This window comes from Jatropha curcas, chromosome 1, assembly GCF_041381405.1.
Source record: "Jatropha curcas cultivar XTBG-Jc1 chromosome 1, XTBG_Jcur_1.0, whole genome shotgun sequence".
Classification (NCBI taxonomy): Eukaryota; Viridiplantae; Streptophyta; class Magnoliopsida; order Malpighiales; family Euphorbiaceae; genus Jatropha; species Jatropha curcas.
The window spans coordinates 14,347,170-14,370,457 of NC_143151.1; positions in this window are offsets into that span (position 1 = coordinate 14,347,170).

Genomic DNA, 23,288 nt, shown 5'->3' on the forward strand with positions numbered 1-23,288 from the left:
AATAGCTAAATCTCTCATTATGGCTATTGATACTATGAATATCTCCATTCACAATTTGCCACACAATAAACATTTCCTTTTATTTCCTGACATTATTCTATTCACTGTAGAAATACATTCCATATAAAAGTAATGCACTGGGTAATCAAGTTAATCCATTATCATCCAATATTCCTCTATTCGCAAGTCTAGGAAATTGTTCTCATCTTTAGTTCCTCTGACTTATAGTTTACCAATTTATATAATAGATATGAGTTTTCCCACCTCACAGGGTCTAGTGCATCGACTACCCCTTGAGAGGAAAATCACGAAGTTCCCTTCTGTATGTTGGCCACGATCGATCCCAACTTAAAGAAACTCCTGGTCCATACATATTACATAATGGTTACAATAACCTTTACTCTTTCCAATCCAATCATAACGACAAGGGAGGCACTAAAATAGAAGAAATTGAGATTGAGAAAGACGAAATAGAATTCCCTATGCTCCGCAGTTACTTACACAGTTTAACCTAAGCTCTGATACTAACTTTGTCACAACCCAAAACCATGGGCTAGACTGGCACTAGGCCCCCGAGGCCCTTAGTAAGCCTAACTCACATGATTTCAGTCCTTTAAATCAGTTTTAGGAAAAATAAGCCAATAATGTGACGTTATTAATTCATACTGTCAATTTATATCTCTAGCCAAGTTTTCACATTTTAATTAATTCATAACTCGGGCCTATAACTTTTCTTTTATACCATTAACGTTATCCATAATATGGGCAAATTGGTCCATTCGTACTTTTAGAGAGTCAACTTAAAAATTCACTAGTTTATTGAACAACACACTAATAACTTTTACATAATAAATTATAATTCATAACTCCCTAACTGTGGTGCTTAGTATAAAGATGGATACACTTTTATATACAATATTGTAGTTTTAGATATTGTCAAAAAATTGATAATTATTATTGTAACTCTGCGGAGAAAGAAACAGAGCCTATCCGAACTAGCAAGATATTTACCTCCTGGGAAAAATTTATGAAAAGGGGTGAGTTTCACAGACTCAATGAATAATTGTGAATACTCAAATTTTGAGGCTCAAAAAAAAAAAGGGAGGCCAGTTTTCCCGGCCGCGGCAGTGGTGGTCGCCCTTAAAGGCGGCGGCAGCCGCTATCGCCGACGGCTGCGCCGCCGGCGACAGCGGCTGCAGTCGCCTGTGAATACCTAATTTTTTGAGGCTCAAAAAGCCAGTTTTCCCGGACTGCGAACAGTCCGGCCGGACCGAAAGCCATTTTGGAAGTTTACCGAAAGTATGCAATATGGTACTTGGAACGTCCGGGACATCGCGAGGATCGCGGAAGTGGTCCCGAAATTTTTTTCGGAGGTCCAGATTTCCCAGAAAAGCCCCCGGAGCGAGAATTAATAAAACCACCAGGCACGGCGGCCAAGCCGCTGGCTTCCGGCGGCCCAGCCGCCGAGCTCCGGTGGCCCAGCCGCCCAAACCCGGTGGCCGAGCCGCCGAGATCCAGCGGCCCAGCCGCCTAAACCCGGCGGCCCAGCCGCCGAGATCCAGCGGCCCAGCCGCCTAACCCGGCTGCCCGGCCGCCGAAACAATCCGATTTGCCCTATAAATGCAGCCTCCGGGCCTTCTGTTTGACTCACTCAGTCTGTGTTGACGGACGCTCCTTCTCCCCTACGCTCCTTGCGATTCTTTTACTGCTTTTTCTGCATTTTTAATTTAGTTTTTATTATTTTCTTGTTGTGATACTTGGTCACTTAAATTAAATTAATTTTAATTAATATTCCCTAAACGAGGAGCTTAATCTAGAGCTAAGAAGTGACCGACGACTGACCCAGGTAATAATTAAACTCTGTCTATTTAATTTTAGCACTTCATGCATATTTCTCTTCTACTCCTAAATTCTACAACTGCATAAATGCATTCACCTCATGAATTTGACAAATAAATTGCCTCAATTAATTAAGTTCAGGCTAACATGCCGGGTTAATCAATAATCGTGGTATTCATGCCAAACTCCGACAATATCGGCTAAAAAGCCTAGTTAATTAATAACTATGGTGAAATTGCCTTTATTTCGAACAATATTCGGCTTAAGTCCAATTAATCAATAATTGTGGCTAAAAAGCCTTAATCAATCACGTTTTGGCAACAAATTGCCTACAATTAAATCAACCACATTTTGGCAACAAAATTGCCCACGGTTCAATCAATTTTTGGCAAACAAATTGCCTATAAATTAGATTAACCACTTTTTAGCGATAAATCGCTTAAATCAGAAGCTTTGGCAAAATGCCTTAGAATTAATCAATCTTTTGGCTAAAAGCCTTCAAACAATCATTTTGGCGACAATCGCCTAAATCACATCAACTTTTGGCAAAAATTGCCTAAATCAATTCATTTTGGCTAAAAGCCTTAAATCAGTCATTTTGGCGACAAACGCCCGAATAATCACTTTTGGCAAACAAATTGCCTAAATCTTTTGGCTAAACGCCTTCCAATACCAACTTTTGGCACAAATGCCTTAATCACTTTGGCGACAAATCGCCTAACCAATTTTTGGCAATAAATTGCCTAAATCGCATCAATTTTTGGCAACAATTGCCTAAATCAATCTTGTTGGCTAAAAGCCATTAAAATCAACATTTTTGGCATCAAATGCCTAAAACAATCAATCTTTGGCAAAAATGCCTAAACAAAATGCACAAAGCATACACACACTCATGCATAAAGCATCCCCATTCAAAGTCCTCTAAAAGAGGCCTATCGAACTACGTTGACTTTGATCTTCCATTCAAACGGAAGTACGTAGGCACGTTCGGAATTTAACCACCGGGCGGCAAGTCAAAATCACATAAACACTTTCATTGGTCCAATTGCATCATTTACCCTGCAAAGCATTCATTGTTTTGGTTAGTTCATCAGCATGACATAGTCTCAGGATCCACCTCGGGCTCGTAGACCATGCCTTAAACATTGGGTTAATTAATCTATTAATTAGGTTAATTAAAATTGGAGTCACTTAGGGTTTTTTCCTAGTTTACCCAAAAATAATTAAACAAGGTGGCGACTCATACATTCACGTGCATTTGTACCCTTAGTCACTTGCATTCACATGCCATTGATGTTTTGGGGAGGGGTTCACAGTTTGGCGACTTCACTGGGGAATGCTTATGTAATCTTTTTGCATAAAAGTGGACTACAATTGTTGTGTAAACTAATCTGCCCTTCTTTAGGGTATTATTTACCATGCTTTGTTTTGCAGGGTACCCCAACAAAAAAATCCAGTATTCTTTCTTTAAGAATACGGGATAAGGAGAATTTGAACTTGATTGTACAACTAAATTAAAACATTTCTAATTTGTTGATTTATTTCTACGATTGAGAATCTTTTTCTCCATTGCACAAAAAATGAATTTCAAATGAATTTCAAATGAATTTCTTCTCTCTCTGTTCAAACTTCTGAGTCTGGATAGCAAGTAGCGCTGATCGGCAGGTCTCATTGATTATGTCGACGGACAGCCAAAGCGTCCTCCCTGTTACCGCAAACCATCCCTAATCCTTTTGGGGGTGGCCTATGAGTATGCGTACTGTCAGACCCACGCGAAACTCCTTGTTTCACATGTGGTTAGGTATATCCATACTCAAGGTTCAGGGGTCCCTTAATAAGCCAATTCTCTATTTGTGTCATAGCCTATAGAACCTATCCTTTAGGGCTGTATGCACCCAATGATACTGAATCATTCCATTAAAATGAATTATGTTGTGATGTTGTGCGCATTCACGCATTCATCCCATACTTCACAAAAAAAAACATTCCATTTTAAAGCTGGAAAATCACATTTTGGTCCCTGAGACCTGAAAAATTACATTTTGGTCCCTAAGACCTGAAGAATTACATTTTGGTCCTAAAATTCACATTTCGGCCCCTAAGGCCCAAAAATTCACATCTTGGCCCCAAAGGCCCAAAAATTTCCAATTTGGCCGCAGAGGCCCAAAAATTCCCATTTTGGCCCCAGAGGCCCAAAAATTTCCAATTTGGCCCCAGAAGCCCAAAAATTCTCAATTTGGCCCCAAAGGCCCCGAAAATTCACATCTTGGCCCCTAAGGCCCTAAAATTCCCATTTTGGCCCCTAAGGCCCTAAAATTCCCAATTTGGCCCCAAAGGCCCAAAAGTTCACATCTTGGCCCCAAAGGCCCAAAAATTCCCAATTTGGCCCCAAAGGCTCCGAAAATTCACATCTTGGCCCCTAAGGCCCTAAAATTCCCATTTTGGCCCCTAAGGCCCTAAAATTCACATTTTGGCCCCTAAGGCCCAAAAGTTCACATCTTGGCCCCAAAGGCCCAAAAATTCACATCTTGGCCTCAAAGGCCCAAAAGTTCACATCTTGGCCCCAAAGGCCCAAAAAAAATTTTCAATTTGGCCCCAAAGGCCCAAAAGTTCCCAATTTGGCCATAAAGGCCCAAGAATTCCCAATTTGGCCCCAAAGGCTCAAAAAACTCACATGCTGGCCTCAAAGGCCCAAAAATTCACATGTTGGCCTCAAAGGCCCAAAAATTCACATTTTGGCCCCTAAGGCCCAAAAAAAATTCTTTGAGAACTTAGGGCCTCTCGAAAAGTCGAGGTGTCCAGCCCTAAGCACTCTACCTTACATATCACATCCCATTGGGTCCTATCCTAGGTGTCTTACCCTACCAACGCTACCCTACATTGTCTGGTCATACCACCCCACATCACAAGGGTCAAGTCCAAATACCTTACCCATACACTACCCTACCTCACACTATCTCACATACCCTATGAAAACACCTTATGTAGGATAGTCTAATCATTTTGACTATGTCCTTTCACAGGTACTCCTCCAAAGACCACCTGTACCCGAAACACCAACTGAGCTCTCATCCACAAGTCCAACAACCCCGATTGCACCAATGGCATCACTGTCTGACATCCAAAATCTCATAGAACAACTAGAGGCTAGAATGGAGGCTAGAATGAATGAGGCATTAGTTGCCCAGAGGACTGCACTAATAGCTGAACTAGGTAATGGTAATGGAAATGGGGCTTCAGCTGTGGGAAGTGGACCTGCTACCTCCAATCAGGGACCCGGCGCTGCACCGACGTCCTCAAACCCTGCCCTGGATGACATGCCCTCTGAAACTGCTTCTGAGCTGGAAGCTCAGAAAATGAGAGAGAAGCTGGAATTGTTGGAAAAGTCTATTACTGCCCTCAAGACACACAAGGAAGTGGTGGACATGGACTCCTTTCCTTGTCCTTGTTCCCCGAAGCAAGATTACCTACAAAATTCAAGATGCCTAACATGGACAAGTTTGACGGAACCACTTGTCCCAAAACGCACCTGAAAATGTATGTGGGTGTCCTCAACCCGTTTGGCCTGAATAGCGAGCTCCTTGCTCAGTTTTTTCAGCAATCTTTGACTGGTGCTGCATTAAGATGGTTTGTAAGCTTGGATCGTTCCAAAATGAAGAATTGGGAGGACATATGTAATGCTTTCAACACGCAGTACCATTATAATATCGAAGTGGATGTTACCCGGAGGGAGCTGGAAACCACTAAACAAAAGAACAATGAGCCCTTTTCCTCGTTCCTTTCGAGGTGGAGAGCCAAAGCTGCTCAAATGATCAACTGACCCTCTGAACAGGAACAAGTTGACATAATAATCAAGAATTTACTGCCTGTCTACCAGTCACAGCTTCAAACACAGTACTTGCCTACGTTCTAATCGCTCATTGCGACTGCAACTAAGGTGGAAGACTTAATCCAGTTGGGTCAACTCAAAGAAGACTCATATAAGAAGCAGAATCATGCTGGACTTTGAAAAACCGTCTATAAGACTTGGTTGACAATGGGTCCATCATCCCCAAGAGCAAGCTGAACATCAACCAATCCCTTGCCCAACCATGGGATTAATGCAAAAAAAATTGCTGAACAAGAATCGTTCGAACCTTTCGAACTTTTCTTAGAAATGAATGAAGTTTGTGTCTGAGAAGGTTGAGATCAAGCCTCCAAAAGAACAAAGGAATTGTTCAAGACCAACAACAACATGTCTGATCGATTGAAGCATCGAGAAGAACAAAGTCACTACAGTCAATCCAATCCTAGTCCATCACAATCCACCTAGAGTCTATCTTTTAGGGTCTAGTTTCTTCTTTTCATTTTCATTTCCATTCAAGTTTTCATTTGTAAATCTAAGTGTCTTTTGTACACAAATTTTGTCTTATCAATAAAAAGGGATCAGTTTACGTTCCAATCATGTTTATACTCTTTCCCTATCCTTTCCTGTGAAAGCACAAAAAAAAATAATAATAATAAATTAAAAAAAATGATGATAAAAAAGATAATAAAAATTGGCAAAGAAAAATGCATTCATTTGCTCTGCATCAATCAAAGCTGGGGGCATCCTAAGAAGCACCATCAAAGGGGAAGTTTTGAAGGGTAATCATGGAAAGGATCCAGCAAAAGGTATGCAAGACTTCAAACAGTACCGAAGCAAAGCCGATTGAAGGGGTTAGGGCCAGAATGGTTTCTCCGAAAACCCAGGAATGGAAGATGCCCCAACAGAGAGGTGTCTGAATTTTGAGCTTAAAAGCGACAGAATAAAAGAAGTTATGTTTGGAATTGGGTTGGGTCTGCACGAAGTCGCAATGCTATCCATACACTACTCAAGTCATCTCAGAATCAAGTTGCCTCGAAATTCTTTATGGAGAGGCTGCTTCTAAACAAGCAAAAGAAAAAATGGGTCAAAAGGAACTTCTGCACAAAAGAAAGAAATCAAGGACAAAGCTACAGGAAATCAAGTTGTCAAAAACGGGTCAACTGCAAGCTCTCCATTGAATTCAAGCCCATCAAGGGTAGATGACAAATCATATCAGCCATAAGGACAAAGACCAAGCGGCTGCTCACATTTTGAAAAAGCAAGTTAAAAGAAGCAGTCATTTCCACAAATTGGATGACAACAAACACCTTGAAAATCAAGCGCCAAGCATGGCACAAATACAAGTGTCCTTATAAACAAGGATCATTTCTCAAAACAAGGAAAAGGAAGAGTCTCCTCAAAGTTCCTTATGGAGAGGAGAACTATTGAGGAAATAAGTTTCAAATTCAGAGGAAGATAAAGTTCAAGAAAAGGAATCAAATTAACCTCAAGAATTCAAACATGGCGAAGCCACAAACTCAAAGCATAAAAGCTTCTTCAACACTCAAGCCACTCAAGTTACCACCACAATGTGGGTATTCAAAACTCTTTGTGGTGAATACAAGTCATATTTCAGTCAATCAGTGGTAAAACCACTACAACAACGAAGTCAGATTCGCCTAGGGTCATCACTATCATACGAGCTCGAGTCAATAAGTTGATTCAACATCATCAAAGTCAGGAATGAATCCCGTAAAGACATCAAGCCAGGAAGAAATCTCGTGAAGAAATCAAGGCAGCAATGAATTCTGCATCAACATCCAGTCGGGAAGGAATACCGCAAAGACATCCAGTCGGGAAGGAATCCCGCAAAGACATCAAGCCGGGAAGAAATCCCGCGGAGAAATCAAGTCAGAAATGAATTCTGCATCAACATCAAGTCGGGAAGGAATCCCGTAAAGACAGCAAGTCGGAAGAAATCCCGCGAAGAAATCAAATCGGAAATGAATTCCACAATCAGCATTAAGGCGAAATTGAATTTTGCCCCAACAGCAAGTCGGAAATAAATTTCGCACCAAGACGGAAAGGAATTCCGCGCCAACATCAAGTCGGGAAGGAAATCCTGCAAAGACGTCCAGCTGGGAAGGAATCCCGCAAAGACATCAAGCCGGGAAGAAATCCCGCGAAGAAATCAAGCCGGAGATGAATTTCGCACCAGCCGAGCACGAAGTTCGCATCCCGGAAGGAACTACGAAAGACCTGATTCTCCCCATCCCCCGAAGAGTTCTTGGAGATACGTAGGCAGCCACAAAGGCGCGGTCACAAACATAAGTCTGCATCATAAAAAGCATTTTCTCTTTGCCAATAAAAAAAATATAATAATAAAAATAATAAAAAAAAGAGAAGAAAAGAAAAATAAAAGCTGGAGTTGAAAACCCGAAAGGGCGGTCTAGGCAAAAGTTAGGGCAAAGAGCCTGCTAGAGTCGAAAACCCGAAAGGGTGGCTACTAGGCAAAAGTTAAGGCAAAAAGAAAAAAGTGCTTTCAAAGGTCTTCTCGGGAGTATATAAATCATTTTTTCCAGGAACCACTGAATTCCTTCGGGTCAAAATTCACTACAAGAAAAATTTGAGTCTCTAAATCGAGTCTCTAAAATCAAGTCTCCATCACCAGTGGTCATTCCACAACAAGTCACAAAAATCGAGTCATTCTCAAAAAAGGTTCGTTTTGAAAGCGTCATTCTTTGAGTCATTCCTCAAAAAAAAAGAGAGAGAGAGGAAAATGTCAATTCAATCCCCGGGGTTTCCAAAACAACCCTAAAAAAAATGTCAAACATAATCGTTGAGAGGTAATTCTTTAATACCTCGTCTCCACTCGGACCATCGTTTCTTCGATCCTTTCAGACGAGCGATGTCATCCACATTGTCCGTTTCCTCGAGTCATATAAGTGGCTTTGTTCTCTTTGATTCCTCAGTCGATTGGACAAGTACAACACCAATGTCTTAAAGTATTCCATGGTCAGCACCATTCTGGGGGAAAGAAGTGATAAGAACCTTCACCATTCTCCCATCACAGAAGTAATCACGGAATTTTTAGTCTTTCATTAAGAAGAAATTCTACTTCAGCTAATAAGGGCATCAATTCTCTCAAGCAGGGGGCAAAATCCTCCAAGTCGGATTCAGGGGCAAGTGTTATAAAAAAAAAAACGTACACAACCCAAGGTGGAACCCAACCATCATCAATCTCTTTTACACAAACCCAGGGTAGAACCCGGTTAATGGTTAACCTTTTTCTTCCATAAAACCTAGGTTGAAACCCCAACCAATAACCAACCATTTTTCATCCAAAACCAAGCCATTTGATCATTTCGACTTTAGGTGGACCCTTGGTTCTCAAAAAAAAAAAAAAAAAAAAAACAAAAATAAAACAAATCTCTTTTCAAGCCCTCATTAAGAGGCAAAACATCTTTTCAAGTCCTCTAAGAGGCAAAACATCTTTTTAAGCCCTCATTAAGAGGCAAAACATCTTTTCAAGCCCTCATTAAGAGGCAAAACATCTTTTCAAATCCTCTAAGAGGCAAAATCTCTTTCAAGTCCTCTAAGAGGCAAAACATCTTTTCAAGCCCTCATTAAGAGGCAAAACATCTTTTCAAGCCCTCATTAAGAGGCAAAATATCTTCTCAAGTCCTCTAAGAGGCAAAATTTCTTTTCAAGTTCTCTAAGAGGCAAGACATCTTTTCGAGCCCTCATTAAGAGGCAAAATCTCTTTTCAAGTCCTCTAAGAGGCAAAATCTCTTTTCAAGCCCTCTAAGAGGCAAAATCTCTTTTCAAGCCCTCATTAAGAGGCAAAACATCTTTCCAAGTCCTCTAAGAGGCAAAATCTCTTTTCAAGCCCTCATTAAGAGGTAAAATATCTTTTAAAGTCCTCTAAGAGGCAAAACTTCTTTTTAAGTCCTCAAAGAGGCAAAAACATCTTTAAGTTACAAACATAAATCCATGCATGTGATCATTTCATTTCAAAGAAAAAAACCACGGCAGGGTTTCCTCCTCTGCCCATCCTCAAAATTTGCTCCTTCAGACAACCACTGGCTCTCATAAATCATTTTTATGATAGCCAGTGGGGGGCAACTGTGAATACTCAAATTTTGAGGCTCAACAAAAAAAAAGGGGGCTAGTTTTCCCGGCCGCGGCAGTGGTGGTCGCCCTTAAAGGCGGCGGCAGCCGCTATCGCCGACGGCGACAGCGGCTGCAGTCGCCTGTGAATACCTAATTTTTTGAGGCTCAAAAAGCTAGTTTTTCCAAACTGCGAACAGTCCGGCCAGACCGAAAGCCATTTCGGAAGTTTACCGAAAGTATGCCAATATGGTACTTGGAACGTCCGGGACATCGCGAGGATCGCGGAACTGGTCCCGAAATTTTTTTCGGAGGTTCAGAGCTCCCGGAAAAGCCCCCGGAGCGAGAATTAATAAAACCACCAGGCACGGCGGCCAAGCCGCTGGCTTCCGGCGGCCCAGCCGCTGAGCTCCCGCGGCCCAGCCGCCGAGCTCCGGTGGCCCAGCCGCCCAAACCCGGCGGCCCGAGCCGCCGAGCTCCGGCGGCCCAGCTGCCCAAACCCGGCGGCCAAGCCGCCGAGATCCAGCGGCCTAACCTGGCGGCCCGGCCGCCGAAACAATCTGATTTGCCCTATAAATGCAGCCTCCGGGCCTTCTGTTTGACTCACTCAGTCTGTGTTGACGGACGCTCCTTCTCCCCTACGCTCCTTGCGATTCTTTTACTGCTTTTTCTGCATTTTTAATTTAGTTTTTATTATTTTCTTGTTGTGATACTTGGTCACTTAAATTAAATTAATTTTAATTAATATTCCCTACACGAGGAGCTTAATCTAGAGCTAAGAAGTGAACGACGACTGACCCAGGTAATAATTAAACCCTGTCTATTTAATTTTAGCACTTCATGCATATTTCTCTTCTACTCCTAAATTCTACAACTGCATAAATGCATTCACCTCATGAATTTGACAAATAAATTGCCTCAATTAATTAAGTTCAGGCTAACATGCCGAGTTAATCAATAATCGTGGTATTCATGCCAAACTCCGACAATATCGGCTAAAAAGCCTAGTTAATTAATAACTATGATGAAATTGCCTTTATTTCGAACAATATTCGGCTTAAGTCCAATTAATCAATAATTGTGGCTAAAAAGCCATAATCAATCACGTTTTGGCAACAAATTGCCTACAATTAAATCAACCACATTTTGGCAACAAAATTGCCCACGGTTCAATCAATTTTTGGCAAACAAATTGCCTATAAATTAGATTAACCACTTTTTAGCGATAAATCGCTTAAATCAGAAGCTTTGGCAAAATGCCTTAGAATTAATCAATCTTTTAGCTAAAAGCCTTCAAACAATCATTTTGACGACAATCGCCTAAATCACATCAACTTTTGGCAAAAATTGCCTAAATCAATTCATTTTGGCTAAAAGCCTTAAATCAGTCATTTTGGCGACAAACGCCCGAATAATCACTTTTGGCAAACAAATTGCCTAAATCTTTTGGCTAAACGCCTTCCAATACCAACTTTTGGCACCAATGCCTTAATCACTTTGGCGACAAATCGCCTAACCAATTTTTGGCAATAAATTGCCTAAATCGCATCAATTTTTGGCAACAATTGCCTAAATCAATCTTTTTGGCTAAAAGCCATTAAAATCAACATTTTTGGCATCAAATGCCTAAAACAATCAATCTTTGGCAAAAATGCCTAAACAAAATGCACAAAGCATACACACACTCATGCATAAAGCATCCCCATTCAAAGCCCTCTAAAAGAGGCCTATCGAACTACGTTGACTTTGATCTTCCATTCAAACGGAAGTACGTAGGCACGTTCGGAATTTAACCACCGGGCGGCAAGTCAAAATCACATAAACACTTTCATTGGTCCAATTGCATCATTTACCCTGCAAAGCATTCATTGTTTTGGTTAGTTCATCAGCATGACATAGTCTCAGGATCCACCTCGGGCTCGCAGACCATGCCTTAAACATTGGGTTAATTAATCTATTAATTAGGTTAATTAAAATTGGAGTCACTTAGGGTTTTTTTCCTAGTTTACCCGAAAATAATTAAATAAGGTGGTGACTCATACATTCACGTGCATTTCTACCCTTAGTCACTTGCATTCACATGCCATTGATGTTTTGGGGGAGGGGTTCACAATAATAATAAATAATGTGTAGTCCATACAATCACATAGGATGCTTTCCACATTTATATAATGAACACATCTTTAGTCAAGCACACGTCACAATATTAGCACTCATAAATAATATCACCTTCAAGTAATCAAATCAAATGGAGATTGGTCAGTGGCATTACAAAACCCCCGACAATCCATCCTCACACATGACCTGTCCTCTCATACGTGTGCACCAGGGAGCCGATCCCCCATACATGGCCAACTGGTCTATTCCTCACTTGACTAGTCCTCACATTGTTTTTCCATTCTCTTTCTTTTCCATTACCAATAGGAGGTCCTGTGGTTTTTCCATAACATGCATATCATATTTCATCAGGTGCACACGGGGGCGCCAATTTCCTATACCTGGCCAACGGTCCTAGACTGTCCTCAAAATCCCATGGTGACCCACTTCATTCCAATTCCACCTACAAAACAAGGCACAGTATAGCCACAACACATGTAATTCAATCAACTCGTAAATATAATAAATCGCATAGGAGATCAATAAGCACATATGAGTATAATTATGAAATGTTTATAAATATCTACTTCTTATATGCTTATAATATTATAATTTATATGATAGATCATAATATAATAATGTTATTTTTATAATATAGCGTTAAACAATGAAGACTAAGTATCATTTATATATATATATATATATATATATATATATATATATATATATAAATTGCGAAATGGTCGATGCATGTATGCAAATAATGTGCAGTATTAAAGTAACCAGACGAGCGAATTAGAATAGTTTTACCTTGAACTCCTCCCAGTAGAAGTTCTCTGTGTCAGTTGTCACAAACTTCCAGTCATGTCCTTCTAGATCCCATCTATCCTTGAGAATAGCTGTGATGGTGCGGGCACAATCGTCTCGATCAAAGCTAAAATGGTTCTTAATTAGTTTAAAATGTGTTGCCAAGTTTGAAATAATTAAAAAATATGGATAAATAGTGATAATTTAATAAAATCTTACTCATTCCCAACAACTTGAAGGGGAAGCCGATTGCCGTTAGCTGTAGTGGAGGCAATTGAGGATCCAATATTACTTGCTGGAGTAGGCTTTGTAGACGATGAGGATAGCGTGCATCCAACTTGAGTGTTAGCAACTGGGTTTGATTGAGGCCCTATTGGTGGCGCTGATGATGGAGGTGGAGGGGGAGATGGAGGTGGACGTGGACGTGGATGTGGCATTGTTGATATCAATGTTGGGGCAACATGCGTCCTGACAATGGATTAGAGAGTGCATGTATATCTGTTTGTTCTCCTGGTATGATCCTCATTGGCTACTCTATCCGACTGAATAATCTTAGCTCTACCTAAATGTCCACCTTGCCTTGGCGGTATATCTGAACAATGAAGGAAATAAGATTGTAAATCTATACAAATATATAGAGAGGTTTAGTTACTGTAAAAAGAAAATAAATAAATACAAAACATAGAAGCCAAGATAATAGAAAGAGATAAGTACAATTTAAAATTAATATTTATTAACAAGTGCTGCTACATATAGAAATTATCTAACATATATAGCAATTTTTGGGGATATAGCAACAAAAAAGCATATGTAGTAAAATATTACAATATTTTAGCTAAAAAACCATTAAAGAAAGCAGATTGTGTCCTAACTATTACATGCTATTCACTGCCATTATCTTCATCTTGATCTTCATCATCATCATCATCAATATCATCATTTGTTTCAGATTCATATTGGACCTCATCTGATGAAATATTCTCATCCCCTATTTCCATTAATTCACCATTTGGATCATTAAGTTCAATAGTCTCATTGGCTTCTATGACATCAAATGGCTAAAATTCTATATCATCATACGACTTCTACTAGAGGTGGCACTGTAGACGATGCAGGAATGTCCATATTACTTCTAGCTTTTATTTTACAAACAGCCCACCAATCACTCGTATCACGTCTGTTCTAGGATAAGTGACATAATACACTTGAACCGATTGCGTTGCCAAAACAAATGGTTCATATCTATTAAATCTCCTCGTGTGGTTGATATCAACAAGCTTATATTGGTCGTGAACCCTTGTCCCTACATCTGGAGTTGGATCAAACCATTCACACTTAAATAGAACCGTTCTTTTTATCAGCAATCCAGGATACTCCAACTCAAGAATTTCTTTCAATACATCATAATAGTCACTCTTATCACAACTATAATTGGTTCCCTTTATGTACACTCCACTGTTGTTGGTTGATCTTGCAGAACTACGACTTTCGATTTGAAATTTTAGCCCTTGACATAATATATAGAGAATTATTTGGTCGATCTTAATGGACCTTGTGACAAATCCTTAATGAACTGATTGTGTACATGTTTCCTTGCCTATTCAATGAAGGAAGAAAAAGTATAATAGATATGAAAGTTTTGTTTTCAGTAACTCACATATGTTTCAAACCATGATGTAAAATCTTCTTTGAGTTTGGAATCCAACTCTTCATCAATGATCCGCGGGAAATTTTGCCTCATGAAATTGGTAAAGATCCTTTAAGAAGTTATGTAAATTTGAGGTCCCTATTAATATATATGATAATGTATTATTTAAACATAAAAAATCATGCACCTAATTAAATCTAAGTTAATTAGGTTCTAAGTCAATCTTAATCATGCACCTAACTAATTCTAAGCTAATAAAACATTTAATTGAGTCTAATTAATTAATTCTATGCTAATTGATTAATTCTAACCTAATTAATTCTAAGGGTCATGCAATTTCTTTGACTCAAGTACTAAATTAAGCTAATTAATCCTATACAATTAATTAAAATTAACTATGTACTTAATTAATTAATTGTAGCCTAATTAAATAATTCTAAGTGATCATGCAATTTATTTAATTTAATTCTAAACTAAAATAAATCATGCATTTAAATCTAAGCTAATTAAATTTAATTAATTCTAATTAGGTATTTAATTAAACTAACCTAATTAAATATTTAATCGAACCTAATTAAAGTAAGGCATAAAAAATTAAAAAATAAAATAAAATAAAAGGGATGTGGGGCGTACCTCTTGACGCGTGCTTTTTTGATATGGCGGTGGTGGTGGAGGCATAATTTTTCCATCTTGAAGCTTCAGTTTTGAGCTCCAACACGGGTCCAAAATTTCAACTTGAAGAAGCCTTGATAGACTCCAAAATGGGTATCAAAACCCTTAAACTATTGTGGTTTTTCACTTAAGTGAAAATCCACACTTGACTAAAGACTTATAGGAGCAAAGGCCTTTAAATAGATTGCTTATATTGCTCCAAGTCTTTTTGCAAGTTGTTTTGTGATTAATGAGGCTTTTTTTTTTTTTTTGGGGGGGGGGGGTATTTTAGGCTTAGGAGGTGCAGGTGTTGCAAAATTGGCAGACAGGCAAGGGTGGCCAGCAGCCGGCCTTGGCTGGCCGGAGGTGGACAATGGCCAGGGTCGGCCAACCAAGGTTGGCCAACGGCCAAAGTCGGCCAGTTGGAGGTGGCCAGCAGTTAGCCGGGGTGGCCATCGGCCGGACCTAGCCAGCTCCTACTGCACTGCGGTTCTGGTTCGGTTTGATCCTTTCTGACTAGTTCGAGGCCCATTTCAACTCCGATTTTGGGCCATAAGGTGCCTTTGGAAAGCTCTTTCAGTGTAGTTTCTAATGGTGCTAACCTTGTCTTGAAAACCATATATTGGAGAGAATTATGGCTGAATCAATGTGATTTTCTTATCTATTTTGCACTGATTTTGGTTTGTTCGATTTGGTGGTTCCTAGACTTTGCTTTGAATATCCGGGTGTAAAACACAGGTGTTCACAGATGCCCCCCACCGGGAGTGTCAAAAATATTTGGCATGAGTGATGGTTGTGAACCGGGTGTTGGGCGGTGCAGGCCAAAGGCTATATATGGCAAGTGCGCCTCTCACTTTCATTTGCACTTGCCATTTTGGCTTACATATCCTTCCCTCTCTAACTTCTCTCTAAAGCTTAAGGCTTTTGTTTCCCATGGCCACTTCTTTAAGGAGTCGCACGTCCAGGAGCTATAGCGAAGATCCAAAGGACTTACACTAGGAACCCAAGGCCCACTTCTGATTTTTGCGCTACTTCCATGTAAGTGCCTCACTGATTTAATTTCCTACGAGTCTTAGGATGCCTGTCTCAGGAAAATATTTTGATACTGGCTCAAATTAATTTCTACATGTACAGAACGCTCGGTTAGAAATTGAAATTTGAGGTTGTGGCAAATTAACTTTTGCATATGTAGGATGCTTATCTAAAAATTAATTCTTGAATTATGCTGAACTAATTTCTGCATGACAATGACTGTCTAGAAATTAATTCTCGAACTGCCTTTTTTTTTAGAGACATCCAACCTGGTCCATCAAGCTGAGGGGTGGAAGGACCCTTTTGAGCAGCCTTATAATAGACTTCTTTACTTCAAGGCCTATCCAAGATCTCTTGAGGCCTTCAGGTTTGGGTGGGATGCTTGTTATAAGTCCGGAGAACTTTTGCAACCGAGGCCTAATTGGAGCCTTGGCCGAGCGATGGTGGGATTTAACTAACACATTCCATTTTCCTTGTGGGGAATTGAGTTGCACTTCGTTGGACTTTACTGCATTAACCGACGTGTATTTTGGGGGAGAGAACTTAGAGTTTTATGATGATGGGCGACTCCTTGGGGGGCTCTGCGTGGAGCAGCTGATTGGCATGGTTCCTCCTCTAACGGACTTATATGTATCCCGATGGTGCACTTGTGCCATTGGCGTGCTACTCATCTGCAGTCTCACCTATCACAACCACAGAGATGAGGTAGATCTGAACTTCCTCAAAAGCTTTGAGGACTTGTCTAGCCTTGGGAGGTACGTCTGAGGTGGTGCAAACCTATGTTCCATGTTCGAGGATATGTGCTGCATTTCTCACAGTGGATTGTCTCTCGGTGGGTCACATTTTCTGTGGGAGGTAACATTATATATATACATTTTTTTCTTTTCTTTTTTTGTTTTTTGTTTTTTTATTTTTTTTTATTTTTTATTTTTTAACTTTTCCTTTGGTGTAGGCTTGGGCCTATGAGCACCTTCCCTTCACTCAGCCTGTGCTGAAAGTATCAAGACTGGATTGGTTTCACATGCATCCCGATGGAGAAAAGTTAATGTAGCTCGAGAGGGCGAGAAGGATGTGGCATTTCTCAGGGCACGCTTCAGCCGACTGTCTATCAGTGAGGTACAATTTTTTTTCTCACTTATCTTGGATTTCCATATATACGGATCTAACTTCCACTTTTTAAGCGTCATGGAGGCCCTTCAATGACCATAGACACCTGTTGCCTCCACATGCAGATCATGCCACAGCCTTGTCTGAGACTCGGACATTGTTGTGGTGTCATATGTACCGTCGATATTATTTGGGTAAGAGGGTCAAGCTTCAGTGTGGTCTTACTCTTCAAGTCCCACTTCCCTCGCCTGCTAATGTAACGGACTGCCCTCATATTACTGTACGTGAGACATTGTCAGTCCTACATTCGGACCTTCTAGTACAGCCTGGGTTGGATTACTGTGAGTTTTGCCGCATGCGACCAGCCCTTGCTTATCCCTCTAGGGATAACCCTTCCTCGGACTTGGCCCATCCCTATGGTCCACAAGCTCATCCTAGCAGCAATTTTAGTCAATACCCTCATAGGGCTCTAGCGAACCTGGGCCCACCTATACCTTTGCTGGTTCATCATCAATGGGCCTATTCTGGCTGCTAAATGCAGCATGGTCCATATATCCAGCCTTCGATCATCTAACGTTTAGTTGCGGCCACATATGTACCTTAACTTCCCCCATTTCCTAATGGTATCACCGAGGTAAGTCCCTTGTGTTGGTTTCTTATGAATGCATTTAGTAGAAATGGTCCTTTAAACGCTAGGTTGCATTGATCTAATAGGATCTTCCAAATGCCATGTTCTTGACTCATCTATTTTGTTTTACAGATTCCACTCAACTGTGGTCGGTACATGTATGAGATAGTGTGAGAGCCCATATGATGTTGGCTAATGCTCTTAGCACCCTTGCGCTAACTCGGGGCTTAGATGAAGAAGAAACTGATGTAGATCCACCACCACCAAATCAGAGGGCTCGTTACAGGAGGTAGTAGCTTACCCTTTAGTTACGCTGCGGGCCTTTACTAGTGCAACTATGTTGTTTTCATCTGTTATGTTATTTTGGACTGATGTTGTACTTGCGGAGTTATTAGCAATGACAATGCATGTATGTTTATGTTGAATGCTTATGGATTATGCTTGACCAATGTATGACTTGTGCAACTCTCTTTTCTCTTAGCAATGCATGCTATGTATATTTTTTTCTTTTATGATGCAGATGTGTGAGGTGCATTATTATTATGTGGATGTATGTATATAAACATTTTTGAAAATGCTGAGTGGTAGTGATGCATGGCTAACTCAAGTGCAAGAAAAAGAATTTTTTTTAATGTTAACAAGATGTGTTTTTTATTGGCTAACAAGATGCAGAAAAAGGTTCAGATAGGCAATGAGGGTGCAGCCGGAGACTAACCAGAGCTTACTTGACGGTGATCGATGCCTGGCCTTGGCTGGCCAAAGGCTAGCTGGATCTAGCCAACAACTGACCTTGGCTGACCGGCGGTTGGTCTCGGCTGGCCGACGATGCGTCTATTTTCTCTTGCATTTTTTGTCCTGTTTGGCAGTTTTTTGGATCTTTTCAGTCTATAAAAGGCCTCAACTTCCCCCTTCATTTTGCCTCTTTTCTTTTGCAAACTCAAGTGCTCTCTAAGGTATTCTCTCCTCCCTTTTCTCTTATCATATTTTCTCAATCATCATTATTTTTTTATTGCCCATATTTATTATTCTTATTGTTTTTTTTGCTTCTCTCCCCTTTTTTCTTCTCTCTTTTTTTGTGCAATTTTGTTTTCCTTGCCTTTTTCTACTTTCCTTTGCTCTGAGTATAGTGCGCTAAGATGAATGTTGGATATGCTCATGGCATGCACCTATAGAACAAGAACTTAGAGAAAGTGGAGAAAATAAACCTAGGAGCCTATGATATTGTATCAATGTTGACACTTAAGGGGGTCAAAGTCAACTGGGATTTCTTAAAGGCTTGCTTTCGGTTCTAGGATCCGGAGGCCCATGTGTTTCAATTTGGAGTTCGCATGGGCGAGCTGTGTCCAACTTTCGAGGAATTCAATGCCATCTTGGGCTGTAGAGTGGTGGACAACCTGGTGGTGGCTCCTAGGATGACTGGGTATTTTTGAAGTTTTCAGCGGTTTTTTGGATTCAGCAAGGAAAAAGTAAAGAGCATGTTGGTCGATGAATTAGTTGATCTTATTGGATTGGTCATTGAGTTTGTTGACCCTAAGGATCAGGCCTGCCAGAAGATGAGAATGAGGGCTCTCATTTTCTATCTGACAGAGGAGAGCTCCGCATGGCTGAGATAATTCTTCAGATGGAGGGGTTTGGGAACATTGCGGCTCTTTTGCTGGTTGAGACTTTGATGAGCTTGGACTTTGTCAGTTCTGGTGGGTCCTGGACTGTGACTCCTTGTCACGACCCGACTCCATGGGCCGGACCGGCACTAGGGCCCAGGTAAGCTTAAGGCCCCCGAGGCCCGTAGTAAGCCTGAAACACTAGAATCTATTACCTCGGTATAAATTTCAACATTTTATTAGTTCTCGGCCCAAGTTTTTCTTCTACAGCATTCTATAGTTCGGGCCCAGTTTACAATACATCACATTCTAATATGGCTTACAGAATTATTTTGTCTATGTTAATTCACGACTAAATATATGTAAATCCTACAACTGTGGAGTCACTAACTCTTTGGTATACATAGCTTTTTATACACATAATTACATAGTGAAATAATTATGGAACTAGGAAAATTTCTCTATTGCCCTGCGCCGAAGAAACATAGCCTAAATCGGATTAAAGAAAAACTTACTTCCTGAAAAAATCAAACAAGACATGTGAGTTTTCTAAGGAGTAATAATTATTGCACAACACACGCAGTCACACAAATGTGTAAACATATCAATCTAGTCATCCGACTAGTTATATGCTCACGCAGTCAGTCACACAAATGGCACACACCAGCACTCACAATCATTAACATCTTCATATAATCACATCACGTGGAAATTAGTCAGTGGAGTCACCGAACCCCCGATGAGCCGTCCTCCCACATGGCTCATCCTCTCACATGTGCACCAGGGAGCCGATCCCCCATACTGGCCGACCGGTCTAATCCTCACTTGACCAGCCCTCTCATTGTTTTTCTATCCTCTCTTTTCTTTTTCATACCAACAGGAGGCAACCCGGTGGTCTCCATCCATTCTAGATCATCAAGCGATCACCAAGTTATAGAACTAACCTAAATAAACTTATTAATTATGTTGTTAATTAAAATTAATCTAAGTTCTATCGAAATTTCGGCAGCACCTCCCCTAAAAATTGGACTATCTACCTGCTCAAATATCACAATATTATCATATCTTTATCAATCAATGCACACAGCCCATCCGTCGGGCAATCAATCAAATCGAATACCCGTCCTCCTTTAAATAACAATATCGCCATTCGTCAAGAAATTTAGTTATCGCATCAATTCTCAAGGTTCAAGTAATAGAATAATGCGGAAGCAATTGTAACAATAATCTAACCTTTACTTTATAAGGATTCAACTCATAGCTTCAATTGCATAACAATTTAAATCCTTCTCCTAGAATTTTGTTCAACATTAGCTTAGCACCTAGTTTTTCCTCTAATATCATGATTCATAGCAATAATCATCTAAGTAAATTTTAACATTACTTGAGAGTTAATCCTAATTGTACTAAATTGCTCATTAAATTAGTTATAGCTTAAATTTAGTATGAAGAATTAAATTTCTCTAATAAAATAGCATGAATAAAAGCTAGAAATGAAAATCCCTTCATAAACTTTGATTTATGCTCAATCCTTCCATCAAATTCGAAAAACAACATACATTACTAAAAGAAAGGTTGGAAATTGCTTACCCAGTTGCGAAAATGCCGAAAAATTGAATATTTTGGATAAAAGTGACCGAAAATAGCTCCAATGATCAAAGTCCGATTCTGCCATCACTAATTTGGCCAGAGGAAGGAATAGTGACGTGGGGTAAAGAGATGACAGTGAGGGAGGAGCTGGTTCTGCTAGCTGGTGGCGGGTCTTGCCGGAAAATCGAAGAGGAGAGCAAATAACGCAACTGCGTACCTACTACGAGTTGCGATCGCAGCTTTTTGGTTCACTGCGCTAGCCGAAACGTGAAGGAGAGAGTGAAGGAGAGACAGGACCGGAGCTTCTTTGTCGACGAGAAAGAAGCCGGCGTCGCTGGAAAGTCAAGAAGCAGGAGGCTCGACCCGATTTCCCGATCGAAGGAAGTCGCGACTCTCCTGCGCCTATTGCGTACGCCAGCAAAGAAAGAGAGGAGAGGAAGAAGGCCAAAATCGCTGGCGAGGAGGCGATGGCGAGGAGGCGCGGCCTGGTATTCGGTGGTTGGAAAAAGAAGAGGAGGAGGAGGAGGTCGCGCGCATGGCGCTGGCGCCAGGAAGAAGAAGGGAAAAGAGAAAAAGAAGGAAAAGAAAAAATCTTGGGGCTTCTAGACCATTCCGATTCGATTCGAACCGATTTGGTCTAATTTAATGGTTCTCCTTGATTTTTGCTCGGTTTGCAGGTTTTTCACTTGGTTTTCAAGCTATTTGTGTGGTTTTCGAAAGATCAATTTGGTTTTAAGGCCCGGTTCGATTTATTTTAATTATTTAGTTTGGTTCCATAATATTTTCTCCATTTACTCAATATAAATAAAATATGAACAATTATGCTATTTGATTTTTAGGATAATTAATTTATATAATAATTACATACATATAATTATAATCGACTAGTAACTAGAGTTTCATTTGATTCGTCAAAAATTTTAAGTGTTCTCGGATCGTAAATTCCGAATAATCTGTTTTTGGGCTTGGACCTAATTCGAAAATTTGGGCTCAAATTGAGACTGTATTACATTTATAGCCCACACGGTCAAAATTCCCGATTTTTAATTAAATAAAAATTCAAAGGTTTCAAAAATAAAAATTCGGGGTGTTTCACTCCTGTCATGCTTCAGGTAGACAGTCTTAATTTTCCCTTCGATTTTAACTTACTTCCTCTCTTTTTGAGTCTTAACTTCTTATTTATAGGTTTGGCTTGAGGACCATCTAAGGGTCATGGCTGCCCTAGCTTGGCTACCATATCATGCCGCCTCTCATTGCTCTCATTCGATAAGAATCCAATTTGAGAGTGAGAGAGACTGGGCCTTATGGTTGCTGGAACTCGGCACTAAGGACATCAGTTGGTTCTGTCATTGGTATGGTATTGACTCTTTCATGACTATGAGCTTTGGGTTCAGGATGGTTTATGTGATGGGGTTGTCTCGGGTGAACTTCTATTAAGGCACATGGATTTTGAGGCAGATGGGCTGCGCTCAGGGGATTCCTCCCGACAGTCGTCTATTCGCTTCATCCGAGATATTAAGCAGTGTTGAGAAGGCTATTCTAGGAGGATAGTCTAGGTCTTTCCATTCTGTGTGCCCCGGTGAGACGCCTAGTATGTTAGATAGGTATATCCCTTGGTTGATTAGTATCGTATGGTTGAGGGAGAAGGCTAGGAGAGCTACGCTGCTTGCTGAGCTAGAGAGGTTACTATCGGGGCTGCTGGAGGACTGACTGCTATGGCAGCTGATGGGTCGATTGCACCTATGACTGGAGCACCTACAGCTGACTCTGAGGACACCGAGAGGGAGCTTCCTCCTCAGAGGAAGAGATGCACTTAGACTCAGGGTTATTTGTAGAATATGACTTTAACTTTATGTACAAACCGACTTATATGTGCAAATTCATGTTTATTTCGACTATAACGTGACTCATGACAAAAATATGTACGAACATGATTCAAACTTTAAATAGAACATTACTATTATTATTATTATTATTGGTTTTGCTTTCTCTTATTTTCTCTCTTTCACCTTTTACTAATGAAAAGAAAGAGGAAGCTTAGCAATATTAACACAGAAAAGAAACATTCTTATAAATTAATTGGACCAGACCCAAAGAATGGGCTTGCTACGTATCTCGATATTTTGAGAAGATTTGGTGAAATATTTTTTTTGAAAATTTGAGAATCAGGTCCGCGTAGTTCTGGTTACAAGGCAAGACTGCATCTAATACAAGGTTTCATGATTACACAAAATATTTCTTTAGTTGATCCAGGTTATAAGGGCTAGAGAATTCAATGCCATCTAAATCCATCAGAATCGTTCCACCACCAGATAATATCCTCTTCAGATCATATGGTCTCACCCAATTCAG